Source organism: Apostichopus japonicus, chromosome 14 (assembly GCF_037975245.1).
Source record: "Apostichopus japonicus isolate 1M-3 chromosome 14, ASM3797524v1, whole genome shotgun sequence".
Taxonomy (NCBI): Eukaryota; Metazoa; Echinodermata; class Holothuroidea; order Aspidochirotida; family Stichopodidae; genus Apostichopus; species Apostichopus japonicus.
In genome coordinates, this window is record NC_092574.1 from 2,090,895 (window position 1) to 2,105,761 (window position 14,867).

Genomic DNA, 14,867 nt, shown 5'->3' on the forward strand with positions numbered 1-14,867 from the left:
ATGGGCTTAAAACCTTGAAAAGTGGGGCTTTCGGATATTGTGGGCCGTGACGTAGAATTACCTACAAAAGCAATGATCCATAGGACATGCAATGAGGTCGAACATGATGTGTGACTGGTGACAATCTTCAAAAAGGTTATGGATAGAAAAAAAAACTTTTGGGAAATACTTGATTCTCAGGCAAAAGTGCACATCTGGTTGGTCATTTTCAAGCCCGAGAAGTGCCATTTCCGGTGATCTGGGGGGGGGGGGTATTAAAACCAGAAATTTTCTTGTACGCTCCGCGCCAACTGATGGTGGCGCTCGGCTTAGATAGTAATTCGCGCCCCCCGGGTTAGAAAATCCTGGATACGCGCCTGATAAAGATATGCATCGACGTAGTATATCGCTACGAAGACAGCATTTCAAACAACAACTTTTAATCCAACGGCATAAATTCATGTGACAACGTAATATAATATCATGCAACGAAGTGATGACGCGCTTCTACCTTTTCGGCTTTCCATATGTGGCATGGCCAGGCCGATAACGAGGAAACGCGGAAATCAATCAACCGAGTTCTGTAATACAGATACCTGGTTCGATTTTAACGGTTTCCGCGCTTTCCGCGCTTACCGCGTTATCGACCTTGCTATATAGCAGGTCGATAACGCGGTAAGCCAGGAATGTGAGGGGTTGTAGGCTTTTTTTTTTACTAAATGCAGGTCGAAAACGTGGAAATGTTTTTAACAAAGGCGGAACTAAAGGAGTTTGCTACGGGAGGGAAAAGAAGTGCTTTTGGCAGGCGCATTTCAGTCAATATGCGCTAGCAAAGTTGTTGGGAGGTGTGTTGAGGCTTTTTCACTAAATCCAGGTAGAAAACACGGAAGGCACGGTGAATATGTTTTCTGAGCGCAATACAGCCAATATGCGCCAGGAGGGGTGCGGGAGAGGTAAAGGATTCTTTTTTACTAAATGCAGGTGGAAAACGCGGAAATGTTATAGATATAAATGTTATATATATAAATGTTATATATATTAATGTTATATATATATATATATATATATATATATATATAAATATATATATATATATATATGTATATGTATATATACATATATATATATATATACATATACATATATCTATATATATATATATATATATATATATATATATATATATATATATAAATATTATATCTGTATATGTTATATCTGTATATGTAAATATATATATATATATATAGGTTTCGAACCTCTGGACATACAATTAGCGTCTGTAGCCTACTTAGTTAGGGTGTCCTCGTACAAAGCGGGAGGCCCGGGTTCGAATCCCGGTGGAGGCTCTACTCAATATTACTTATTAGCTTACAGAACCGGTATTCTGCGAGAGCGTTAAAGTTACAGTTTGCCCACTCACAATGCGCCTTTACTTCTCTATAGCTCGCGTCTTCAAATGCTTCCTATACATACCCGAGAAGCTTAAAAGGATTTTAAGAAAGAAGAAAGTGTTGAAGTTTTAACTATTATGTTAATGGTTTAGTTCTACGTGGTAATTTTATAAAATTTCCATTGTACCTCCTTTATAGTTTGTTATTTGAGATATCATAATGTAGAAAACACCCCTATTTTCGTCGGGTATGAAGTACTTATCAAGCTCTACTCAATATTAGCTTAAGAACCGGTATGCTGAGACTTATGCCATGGCGAAATACTTAAGCTCTGCTATTTATAGCCGACGTCACATTTTCTTTGATTAATGTCTGGAATAACTACCAAAATATACTCTAGTTTCGCCATTGTAGAAACCCCCTTCCCACCCGTTCCTGTCGAATATTTTCTAAAATGCGCCTATATAAAACACTTTTTCACCTCCCTTGACAAAATCCTAGTTTTGCAATTGTAAAACAAAATCCCGCGTTTTCCACCTGCACTTAGTGAAAATAGCTTCACGCATATTGAATGGGATGCTCCCAAAACACTTTTTCGCTTTGACTGCATTTAGAGAATTTCCGCCAATGAAAAAAAAAGATATTTCCGAGTTTTCGAGCTGCCTTAAGATAAAAAACCACAAACCCCAACCCCTTCTTGGCGCATATTGGCTCAAAATGCGCCCAAAACATTTTTTCCTTTTTGGTTCCTTGCCGAAGGCTCAAGGATCCTGCGATCGTAACGTGTGTGTGTGCGTATGTGTGTGTGTGCTTTTGTTCTTCTTTTATTTTATTTATTTTTCTTTCTTTCACGGTTAAACTTTTTGTGCGAATGTACAATACTCCAATTGGGGCACGGTATGCATTCATATCACATTGTTTTGGAACAATCTGGAACTGGAAGTATTATTTCGACCCAAGAATCACCAGGCTGGCGTGGTGGCCTGAACGGTTGGAAGACAGCACTGCGCGTCGGTGTTTGTTGTCAGGCTGTGTGAATCGCGCCGATCGGATGACAGACACTGCTTTGTTTATAATGGCATCGCCAAGGTGGAATTTTTACACGGGCCTAGGATCCCAATTCCGTATCCTCCCTTAGTTCGCAAAAGCATCCGGGAGATTACGTTTAGAGTCCGGCCTTCGGGCCAGAAGTGGGCTAGCTGACTTGCAATGGAGGGCTCACGTCGATTCGGACTGGGTTGATGTTCAACGTTCAGTGAAACCATGGCCTCGATGAGGCGTAATCTCTTGTTAATTTTAGCTTTCTGTCTTCAATTTTATAATACAATAATTCAAATTAATTATTGACATTTTGCATTCATCTTTTTCTCGCTAAGTAATCACAATTTATTTAAGATTATATTGATGCTCATGTCTGCCTAGGTTCGATTCCACGCCGAAGCACTATTTTATATAATTTTTTTTTTTTTTTTTTTTTTGGGGGGGGGGGGGGTTGTTGTTAATATCTGCATGTACATGCATGGTGTTTTAAATTTGTTTTGCTTTGTTTGTTTGTCTGTCTGTTTTTTTTTTTTTAGGGGGGGGGTGGGGGTTGTTTCTATTTGGTATATTGTTTCGCGTAAACGAAGTAGGTCATTGCAATATTTTGCACAACTTGTACTTAGAAACCAATCGGAACTTAAGACCTGAGTAGTAAATTTGATTTCTGTCTCGCTCGTCGCCTTTCACTGGAAATTTTAATGAAAGTATACATAAGGACGAAAATTGTACCTGCAAAAAGAAATGCTTCTTTTGTACAGTGTAAGGCCACCGCGACATCTTTTCTGACAATCTTGATAATATTTGTTCTTCGGGAATGTTGTGTCATTACTTAGCCTTTATATTATAAACCGTTAAGTGTGGAAACAGCTATGCTCCTGTTAGAACAACTTCACATTTCTTAAATGCTGATTTACTGAGGCAGGCGTTTGAAAGACAGTGTGATACAAACAGGTACGGTAACGTTATAAACAATGCCACGAGCTCTCCGTGCATTAACAACGATCGAAACGTGCGGTATTCATGACGGTACACAAAGCAGATAATGCGAATACAGCAGACTTAGCCGAGAACTAAACCTAGTAGCGCGGAGGATTTAATTATGACATACTAGGACTTTCTACCGGTAAACTTTACTCATTGTCGAATAAATCTATCTAATTTCTACCTTATCTAGCTTTTACTCTGTATTTAACGTATTATGACCAAAGCAAATATGAAATTCACGACAATTCCATGGGACTTGTATATTCATTTAAAATAGCTCCGTTTTGAATCTAAAATCTAACGCTCCATTGCTATGGTAACATCGTGAATAATAGCCCTGCCGCTAATGGATAGATGACATGTAGAAGATGGCCATCGATGGCGCTCTCAACTTCTCGTGCCACGTCTGGCACCTACAAGAAGTAACCGACATATTACTGGCGCAATCCCGACCGAACGTATTTTAACTCTCCTACAGACTTTTCTACACTGATCCCAGAAAGCATTAAGTGCCGTCAAAATGCCTCAGTTGCTCATAGGTACATATCCATGACGTAACACTGTTCTCGTTGTGCATAAAACTGTTGTCAAAAGTAAGGCATATATACTGATAGGCCTAGACTAGGTATACGTTGCAGACTATGCATAGGCTAACTTCACAGACAGACATACATGCATACAGACAACTTCAGATAATGTAAAATATCACTAACCGTAATCACGTTATGTTTACGATGTCTTGAAATGTCGTCCTTTTCTTCTCTGCAACCCCGGGCCGTCATTGTAGTCGTTCGAACAACTAAATTAAGGCGAGGAACTACGTCAAGATATATCCAACGTCTAGACCACACTGCTTGCAATGAAGAGAGCACTGCCTAGTACAGTACGTGTTGATATGGACGCCTACAAAATGACAACAAATATTTTCCATTGAAAATCCACTGTGTGTGAATGGTATAGTAAACACTCGTATATAGATCAACGCACACGCGCGCACGGAGGTATTATGTACGTACAGCATGCAATGCAGACAAATATTTCGGAGCGCGCGCTTCTGATTTTGTGCTGAATATTCTTGTGAGCGCTCTTGTATAACTGTTTGCATGTGCGCACGGACAAGATAGACGTCAGATTATCACGCTGTAGCTACTAAACCTTTACTTGCATGTGTACAGCAGTAGACTACTGTGATGGTTGCATGCGGCAGTTTAATTGTGTGTGCACAATATGTCAGCATTGTACGGTGGCTTAATAAGGACATAGGAAAGAAAAACAGTGTCCCCAAATCTCACAATGTTGTCTTTTTATCTCAAAATATTGCCTCTTTTTTTTTCCCCTTTAAAATTTGGACTTTAAAAGATCCATCGGGAGCTTTCTATTTTATAGCTGTTGTAAGTGTCATACCAGAAGTAATCGTTCCATTATCTTACACACTATAAGTCCGTCACGTTTTGGGTCCGCTAAAGTATAGCTAGAAGTTGTCAACTGACATATCAGACCCCCCCCCATTCCCCCGTTGATATCTGAGGGCTTGGCCTGTCAGGGTGCATGCGCATTTCTATATCATGACGCAGTTTAGACTTTGGGCTAGAAGAGGAGCAAGTTAAGCACACTGAACCGTCTGCTCGCACGGAGAAACATATCCAGATTTAAACACAGAATTTATGAAATGCTCTGTGTCACCTCCAATCCTCCTTATTTGCACATCATCTCTACTTTGATTTATGTGCTTCCACATCAAGGCATTCAAAACGATCGTGGTGACTGGAAATATGCCAAAACAAGCACTGCGTTAAGTCATTTTACGTCTTGTGTGTGTATGTGTGTGTGCTTTTAATTTACTTGTCTTTTCGTGTGTTTTTTTGTTGTTTTTTTCGTGTTTTTGTTTTTTTGTTTTTCGTGTTTCTTCTTTCACGGTTAAACTTTTGTGCGAATGTACAATACTCCAATTGGGGCACGGTATGCATTCATATCACATTGTTTTGGAACAATCTGGAACTGGAAGTATTATTTCGACCCAAGAATCACCAGGCTGGCGTGGTGGCCTGAACGGTTAGAAGACAGCACTGCGCGTCGGTGTTTGTTGTCAGGCTGTGTGAATCGCGCCGATCGGATGACAGACACTGCTTTGTTTATAATGGCATCGCCAAGGTGGAATTTTTACACGGGCCTAGGATCCCAATTCCGTATCCTCCCTTAGTTCGCAAAAGCATCCGGGAGATTACGTTTAGAGTCCGGCCTTCGGGCCAGAAGTGGGCTAGCTGACTTGCAATGGAGGGCTCACGTCGATTCGGACTGGGTTGATGTTCAACGTTCAGTGAAACCATGGCCTCGATGAGGCGTAATCTCTTGTTAATTTTAGCTTTCTGTCTTCAATTTTATAATACAATAATTCAAATTAATTATTGACATTTTGCATTCATCTTTTTCTCGCTAAGTAATCACAATTTATTTAAGATTATATTGATGCTCATGTCTGCCTAGGTTCGATTCCACGCCGAAGCACTATTTTATATAATTTTTTTTTTTTTTTTTTTGGGGGGGGGGGGCTGTTGTTAATATCTGCATGTACATGCATGGTGTTTTAAATTTGTTTTGCTTTGTTTGTTTGTCTGTCTGTTTTTTTTTTTGGGGGGGGGTGGGGGTTGTTTCTATTTGGTATATTGTTTCGCGTAAACGAAGTAGGTCATTGCAATATTTTGCACAACTTGTACTTAGAAACCAATCGGAACTTAAGACCTGAGTAGTAAATTTGATTTCTGTCTCGCTCGTCGCCTTTCACTGGAAATTTTAATGAAAGTATACATAAGGACGAAAATTGTACCTGCAAAAAGAAATGCTTCTTTTGTACAGTGTAAGGCCACCGCGACATCTTTTCTGACAATCTTGATAATATTTGTTCTTCGGGAATGTTGTGTCATTACTTAGCCTTTATATTATAAACCGTTAAGTGTGGAAACAGCTATGCTCCTGTTAGAACAACTTCACATTTCTTAAATGCTGATTTACTGAGGCAGGCGTTTGAAAGACAGTGTGATACAAACAGGTACGGTAACGTTATAAACAATGCCACGAGCTCTCCGTGCATTAACAACGATCGAAACGTGCGGTATTCATGACGGTACACAAAGCAGATAATGCGAATACAGCAGACTTAGCCGAGAACTAAACCTAGTAGCGCGGAGGATTTAATTATGACATACTAGGACTTTCTACCGGTAAACTTTACTCATTGTCGAATAAATCTATCTAATTTCTACCTTATCTAGCTTTTACTCTGTATTTAACGTATTATGACCAAAGCAAATATGAAATTCACGACAATTCCATGGGACTTGTATATTCATTTAAAATAGCTCCGTTTTGAATCTAAAATCTAACGCTCCATTGCTATGGTAACATCGTGAATAATAGCCCTGCCGCTAATGGATAGATGACATGTAGAAGATGGCCATCGATGGCGCTCTCAACTTCTCGTGCCACGTCTGGCACCTACAAGAAGTAACCGACATATTACTGGCGCAATCCCGACCGAACGTATTTTAACTCTCCTACAGACTTTTCTACACTGATCCCAGAAAGCATTAAGTGCCGTCAAAATGCCTCAGTTGCTCATAGGTACATATCCATGACGTAACACTGTTCTCGTTGTGCATAAAACTGTTGTCAAAAGTAAGGCATATATACTGATAGGCCTAGACTAGGTATACGTTGCAGACTATGCATAGGCTAACTTCACAGACAGACATACATGCATACAGACAACTTCAGATAATGTAAAATATCACTAACCGTAATCACGTTATGTTTACGATGTCTTGAAATGTCGTCCTTTTCTTCTCTGCAACCCCGGGCCGTCATTGTAGTCGTTCGAACAACTAAATTAAGGCGAGGAACGACGTCAAGATATATCCAACGTCTAGACCACACTGCTTGCAACGAAGAGAGAACTGCCCAGTACAGTACGTGTTGATATGGACGCCTACAAAATGACAACAAATATTTTCCATTGAAAATCCACTGTGTGTGACGGTATAGTAAACACTCGTATATAGATCAACGCACACGCGCGCACGGAGGTATTATGTACGTACAGCATGCAATGCAGACAAATATTTCGGAGCGCGCGCTTCTGATTTTGTGCTGAATATTCTTGTGAGCGCTCTTGTATAACTGTTTGCATGTGCGCACGGACAAGATAGACGTCAGATTATCACGCTGTAGCTACTAAACCTTTACTTGCATGTGTACAGCAGTAGACTACTGTGATGGTTGCATGCGGCAGTTTAATTGTGTGTGCACAATATGTCAGCATTGTACGGTGGCTTAATAAGGACATAGGAAAGAAAAACAGTGTCCCCAAATCTCACAATGTTGTCTTTTTATCTCAAAATATTGCCTCTTTTTTTTTCCCCTTTAAAATTTGGACTTTAAAAGATCCATCGGGAGCTTTCTATTTTATAGCTGTTGTAAGTGTCATACCAGAAGTAATCGTTCCATTATCTTACACACTATAAGTCCGTCACGTTTTGGGTCCGCTAAAGTATAGCTAGAAGTTGTCAACTGACATATCAGACCCCCCCCCCATTCCCCCGTTGATATCTGAGGGCTTGGCCTGTCAGGGTGCATGCGCATTTCTATATCATGACGCAGTTTAGACTTTGGGCTAGAAGAGGAGCAAGTTAAGCACACTGAACCGTCTGCTCGCACGGAGAAACATATCCAGATTTAAACACAGAATTTATGAAATGCTCTGTGTCACCTCCAATCCTCCTTATTTGCACATCATCTCTACTTTGATTTATGTGCTTCCACATCAAGGCATTCAAAACGATCGTGGTGACTGGAAATATGCCAAAACAAGCACTGCGTTAAGTCATTTTACGTCTTGTGTGTGTATGTGTGTGTGCTTTTAATTTACTTGTCTTTTCGTGTGTTTTTTTGTTGTTTTTTTTCGTGTTTTTGTTTTTTTGTTTTTCGTGTTTCTTCTTTCACGGTTAAACTTTTGTGCGAATGTACAATACTCCAGTTGGGGCACGGTATGCATTCATATCACATTGTTTTGGAACAATCTGGAACTGGAAGTATTATTTCGACCCAAGAATCACCAGGCTGGCGTGGTGGCCTGAACGGTTGGAAGACAGCACTGCGCGTCGGTGTTTGTTGTCAGGCTGTGTGAATCGCGCCGATCGGATGACAGACACTGCTTTGTTTATAATGGCATCGCCAAGGTGGAATTTTTACACGGGCCTAGGATCCCAATTCCGTATCCTCCCTTAGTTCGCAAAAGCATCCGGGAGACTACGTTTAGAGTCCGGCCTTCGGGCCAGAAGTGGGCTAGCTGACTTGCAATGGAGGGCTCACGTCGATTCGGACTGGGTTGATGTTCAACGTTCAGTGAAACCATGGCCTCGATGAGGCGTAATCTCTTGTTAATTTTAGCTTTCTGTCTTCAATTTTATAATACAATAATTCAAATTAATTATTGACATTTTGCATTCATCTTTTTCTCGCTAAGTAATCACAATTTATTTAAGATTATATTGATGCTCATGTCTGCCTAGGTTCGATTCCACGCCGAAGCACTATTTTATATAATTTTTTTTTTTTTTTTTTTGGGGGGGGGGGCTGTTGTTAATATCTGCATGTACATGCATGGTGTTTTAAATTTGTTTTGCTTTGTTTGTTTGTTTGTCTGTTTTTTTTTTGGGGGGGGGTGGGGGTTGTTTCTATTTGGTATATTGTTTCGCGTAAACGAAGTAGGTCATTGCAATATTTTGCACAACTTGTACTTAGAAACCAATCGGAACTTAAGACCTGAGTAGTAAATTTGATTTCTGTCTCGCTCGTCGCCTTTCACTGGAAATTTTAATGAAAGTATACATAAGGACGAAAATTGTACCTGCAAAAAGAAATGCTTCTTTTGTACAGTGTAAGGCCACCGCGACATCTTTTCTGACAATCTTGATAATATTTGTTCTTCGGGAATGTTGTGTCATTACTTAGCCTTTATATTATAAACCGTTAAGTGTGGAAACAGCTATGCTCCTGTTAGAACAACTTCACATTTCTTAAATGCTGATTTACTGAGGCAGGCGTTTGAAAGACAGTGTGATACAAACAGGTACGGTAACGTTATAAACAATGCCACGAGCTCTCCGTGCATTAACAACGATCGAAACGTGCGGTATTCATGACGGTACACAAAGCAGATAATGCGAATACAGCAGACTTAGCCGAGAACTAAACCTAGTAGCGCGGAGGATTTAATTATGACATACTAGGACTTTCTACCGGTAAACTTTACTCATTGTCGAATAAATCTATCTAATTTCTACCTTATCTAGTTTTACTCTGTATTTAACGTATTATGACCAAAGCAAATATGAAATTCACGACAATTCCATGGGACTTGTATATTCATTTAAAATAGCTCCGTTTTGAATCTAAAATCTAACGCTCCATTGCTATGGTAACATCGTGAATAATAGCCCTGCCGCTAATGGATAGATGACATGTAGAAGATGGCCATCGATGGCGCTCTCAACTTCTCGTGCCACGTCTGGCACCTACAAGAAGTAACCGACATATTACTGGCGCAATCCCGACCGAACGTATTTTAACTCTCCTACAGACTTTTCTACACTGATCCCAGAAAGCATTAAGTGCCGTCAAAATGCCTCAGTTGCTCATAGGTACATATCCATGACGTAACACTGTTCTCGTTGTGCATAAAACTGTTGTCAAAAGTAAGGCATATATACTGATAGGCCTAGACTAGGTATACGTTGCAGACTATGCATAGGCTAACTTCACAGACAGACATACATGCATACAGACAACTTCAGATAATGTAAAATATCACTAACCGTAATCACGTTATGTTTACGATGTCTTGAAATGTCGTCCTTTTCTTCTCTGCAACCCCGGGCCGTCATTGTAGTCGTTCGAACAACTAAATTAAGGCGAGGAACGACGTCAAGATATATCCAACGTCTAGACCACACTGCTTGCAACGAAGAGAGAACTGCCCAGTACAGTACGTGTTGATATGGACGCCTACAAAATGACAACAAATATTTTCCATTGAAAATCCACTGTGTGTGACGGTATAGTAAACACTCGTATATAGATCAACGCACACGCGCGCACGGAGGTATTATGTACGTACAGCATGCAATGCAGACAAATATTTCGGAGCGCGCGCTTCTGATTTTGTGCTGAATATTCTTGTGAGCGCTCTTGTATAACTGTTTGCATGTGCGCACGGACAAGATAGACGTCAGATTATCACGCTGTAGCTACTAAACCTTTACTTGCATGTGTACAGCAGTAGACTACTGTGATGGTTGCATGCGGCAGTTTAATTGTGTGTGCACAATATGTCAGCATTGTACGGTGGCTTAATAAGGACATAGGAAAGAAAAACAGTGTCCCCAAATCTCACAATGTTGTCTTTTTATCTCAAAATATTGCCTCTTTTTTTTTCCCCTTTAAAATTTGGACTTTAAAAGATCCATCGGGAGCTTTCTATTTTATAGCTGTTGTAAGTGTCATACCAGAAGTAATCGTTCCATTATCTTACACACTATAAGTCCGTCACGTTTTGGGTCCGCTAAAGTATAGCTAGAAGTTGTCAACTGACATATCAGACCCCCCCCCCATTCCCCCGTTGATATCTGAGGGCTTGGCCTGTCAGGGTGCATGCGCATTTCTATATCATGACGCAGTTTAGACTTTGGGCTAGAAGAGGAGCAAGTTAAGCACACTGAACCGTCTGCTCGCACGGAGAAACATATCCAGATTTAAACACAGAATTTATGAAATGCTCTGTGTCACCTCCAATCCTCCTTATTTGCACATCATCTCTACTTTGATTTATGTGCTTCCACATCAAGGCATTCAAAACGATCGTGGTGACTGGAAATATGCCAAAACAAGCACTGCGTTAAGTCATTTTACGTCTTGTGTGTGTATGCTTTTAATTTACTTGTCTTTTCGTGTGTTTTTTTGTTGTTTTTTTTTCGTGTTTTTGTTTTTTTGTTTTTCGTGTTTCTTCTTTCACGGTTAAACTTTTGTGCGAATGTACAATACTCCAATTGGGGCACGGTATGCATTCATATCACATTGTTTTGGAACAATCTGGAACTGGAAGTATTATTTCGACCCAAGAATCACCAGGCTGGCGTGGTGGCCTGAACGGTTGGAAGACAGCACTGCGCGTCGGTGTTTGTTGTCAGGCTGTGTGAATCGCGCCGATCGGATGACAGACACTGCTTTGTTTATAATGGCATCGCCAAGGTGGAATTTTTACACGGGCCTAGGATCCCAATTCCGTATCCTCCCTTAGTTCGCAAAAGCATCCGGGAGATTACGTTTAGAGTCCGGCCTTCGGGCCAGAAGTGGGCTAGCTGACTTGCAATGGAGGGCTCACGTCGATTTGGACTGGGTTGATGTTCAACGTTCAGTGAAACCATGGCCTCGATGAGGCGTAATCTCTTGTTAATTTTAGCTTTCTGTCTTCAATTTTATAATACAATAATTCAAATTAATTATTGACATTTTGCATTCATCTTTTTCTCGCTAAGTAATCACAATTTATTTAAGATTATATTGATGCTCATGTCTGCCTAGGTTCGAATCCACGCCGAAGCACTATTTTATATAATTTTTTTTTTTTTTTTTTTTTTGGGGGGGTTGTTGTTAATATCTGCATGTACATGCATGGTGTTTTAAATTTGTTTTGCTTTGTTTGTTTGTCTGTCTGTTTTTTTTTTTTAGGGGGGGGGGTGGGGGTTGTTTCTATTTGGTATATTGTTTCGCGTAAACGAAGTAGGTCATTGCAATATTTTGCACAACTTGTACTTAGAAACCAATCGGAACTTAAGACCTGAGTAGTAAATTTGATTTCTGTCTCGCTCGTCGCCTTTCACTGGAAATTTTAATGAAAGTATACATAAGGACGAAAATTGTACCTGCAAAAAGAAATGCTTCTTTTGTACAGTGTAAGGCCACCGCGACATCTTTTCTGACAATCTTGATAATATTTGTTCTTCGGGAATGTTGTGTCATTACTTAGCCTTTATATTATAAACCGTTAAGTGTGGAAACAGCTATGCTCCTGTTAGAACAACTTCACATTTCTTAAATGCTGATTTACTGAGGCAGGCGTTTGAAAGACAGTGTGATACAAACAGGTACGGTAACGTTATAAACAATGCCACGAGCTCTCCGTGCATTAACAACGATCGAAACGTGCGGTATTCATGACGGTACACAAAGCAGATAATGCGAATACAGCAGACTTAGCCGAGAACTAAACCTAGTAGCGCGGAGGATTTAATTATGACATACTAGGACTTTCTACCGGTAAACTTTACTCATTGTCGAATAAATCTATCTAATTTCTACCTTATCTAGCTTTTACTCTGTATTTAACGTATTATGACCAAAGCAAATATGAAATTCACGACAATTCCATGGGACTTGTATATTCATTTAAAATAGCTCCGTTTTGAATCTAAAATCTAACGCTCCATTGCTATGGTAACATCGTGAATAATAGCCCTGCCGCTAATGGATAGATGACATGTAGAAGATGGCCATCGATGGCGCTCTCAACTTCTCGTGCCACGTCTGGCACCTACAAGAAGTAACCGACATATTACTGGCGCAATCCCGACCGAACGTATTTTAACTCTCCTACAGACTTTTCTACACTGATCCCAGAAAGCATTAAGTGCCGTCAAAATGCCTCAGTTGCTCATAGGTACATATCCATGACGTAACACTGTTCTCGTTGTGCATAAAACTGTTGTCAAAAGTAAGGCATATATACTGATAGGCCTAGACTAGGTATACGTTGCAGACTATGCATAGGCTAACTTCACAGACAGACATACATGCATACAGACAACTTCAGATAATGTAAAATATCACTAACCGTAATCACGTTATGTTTACGATGTCTTGAAATGTCGTCCTTTTCTTCTCTGCAACCCCGGGCCGTCATTGTAGTCGTTCGAACAACTAAATTAAGGCGAGGAACGACGTCAAGATATATCCAACGTCTAGACCACACTGCTTGCAACGAAGAGAGAACTGCCCAGTACAGTACGTGTTGATATGGACGCCTACAAAATGACAACAAATATTTTCCATTGAAAATCCACTGTGTGTGACGGTATAGTAAACACTCGTATATAGATCAACGCACACGCGCGCACGGAGGTATTATGTACGTACAGCATGCAATGCAGACAAATATTTCGGAGCGCGCGCTTCTGATTTTGTGCTGAATATTCTTGTGAGCGCTCTTGTATAACTGTTTGCATGTGCGCACGGACAAGATAGACGTCAGATTATCACGCTGTAGCTACTAAACCTTTACTTGCATGTGTACAGCAGTAGACTACTGTGATGGTTGCATGCGGCAGTTTAATTGTGTGTGCACAATATGTCAGCATTGTACGGTGGCTTAATAAGGACATAGGAAAGAAAAACAGTGTCCCCAAATCTCACAATGTTGTCTTTTTATCTCAAAATATTGCCTCTTTTTTTTCCCCTTTAAAATTTGGACTTTAAAAGATCCATCGGGAGCTTTCTATTTTATAGCTGTTGTAAGTGTCATACCAGAAGTAATCGTTCCATTATCTTACACACTATAAGTCCGTCACGTTTTGGGTCCGCTAAAGTATAGCTAGAAGTTGTCAACTGACATATCAGACCCCCCCCCCCATTCCCCCGTTGATATCTGAGGGCTTGGCCTGTCAGGGTGCATGCGCATTTCTATATCATGACGCAGTTTAGACTTTGGGCTAGAAGAGGAGCAAGTTAAGCACACTGAACCGTCTGCTCGCACGGAGAAACATATCCAGATTTAAACACAGAATTTATGAAATGCTCTGTGTCACCTCCAATCCTCCTTATTTGCACATCATCTCTACTTTGATTTATGTGCTTCCACATCAAGGCATTCAAAACGATCGTGGTGACTGGAAATATGCCAAAACAAGCACTGCGTTAAGTCATTTTACGTCTTGTGTGTATATGTGTGTGTGCTTTTAATTTACTTGTCTTTTCGTGTGTTTTTTTGTTGTTTTTTTTCGTGTTTTTGTTTTTTTGTTTTTCGTGTTTCTTCTTTCACGGTTAAACTTTTGTGCGAATGTACAATACTCCAATTGGGGCACGGTATGCGTTCATATCACATTGTTTTGGAACAATCTGGAACTGGAAGTATTATTTCGACCCAAGAATCACCAGGCTGGCGTGGTGGCCTGAACGGTTGGAAGACAGCACTGCGCGTCGGTGTTTGTTGTCAGGCTGTGTGAATCGCGCCGATCGGATGACAGACACTGCTTTGTTTATAATGGCATCGCCAAGGTGGAATTTTTACACGGGCCTAGGATCCCAATTCCGTATCCTCCCTTAGTTCGCAAAAGCATCCGGGAGATTACGTTTAGAGTCCGG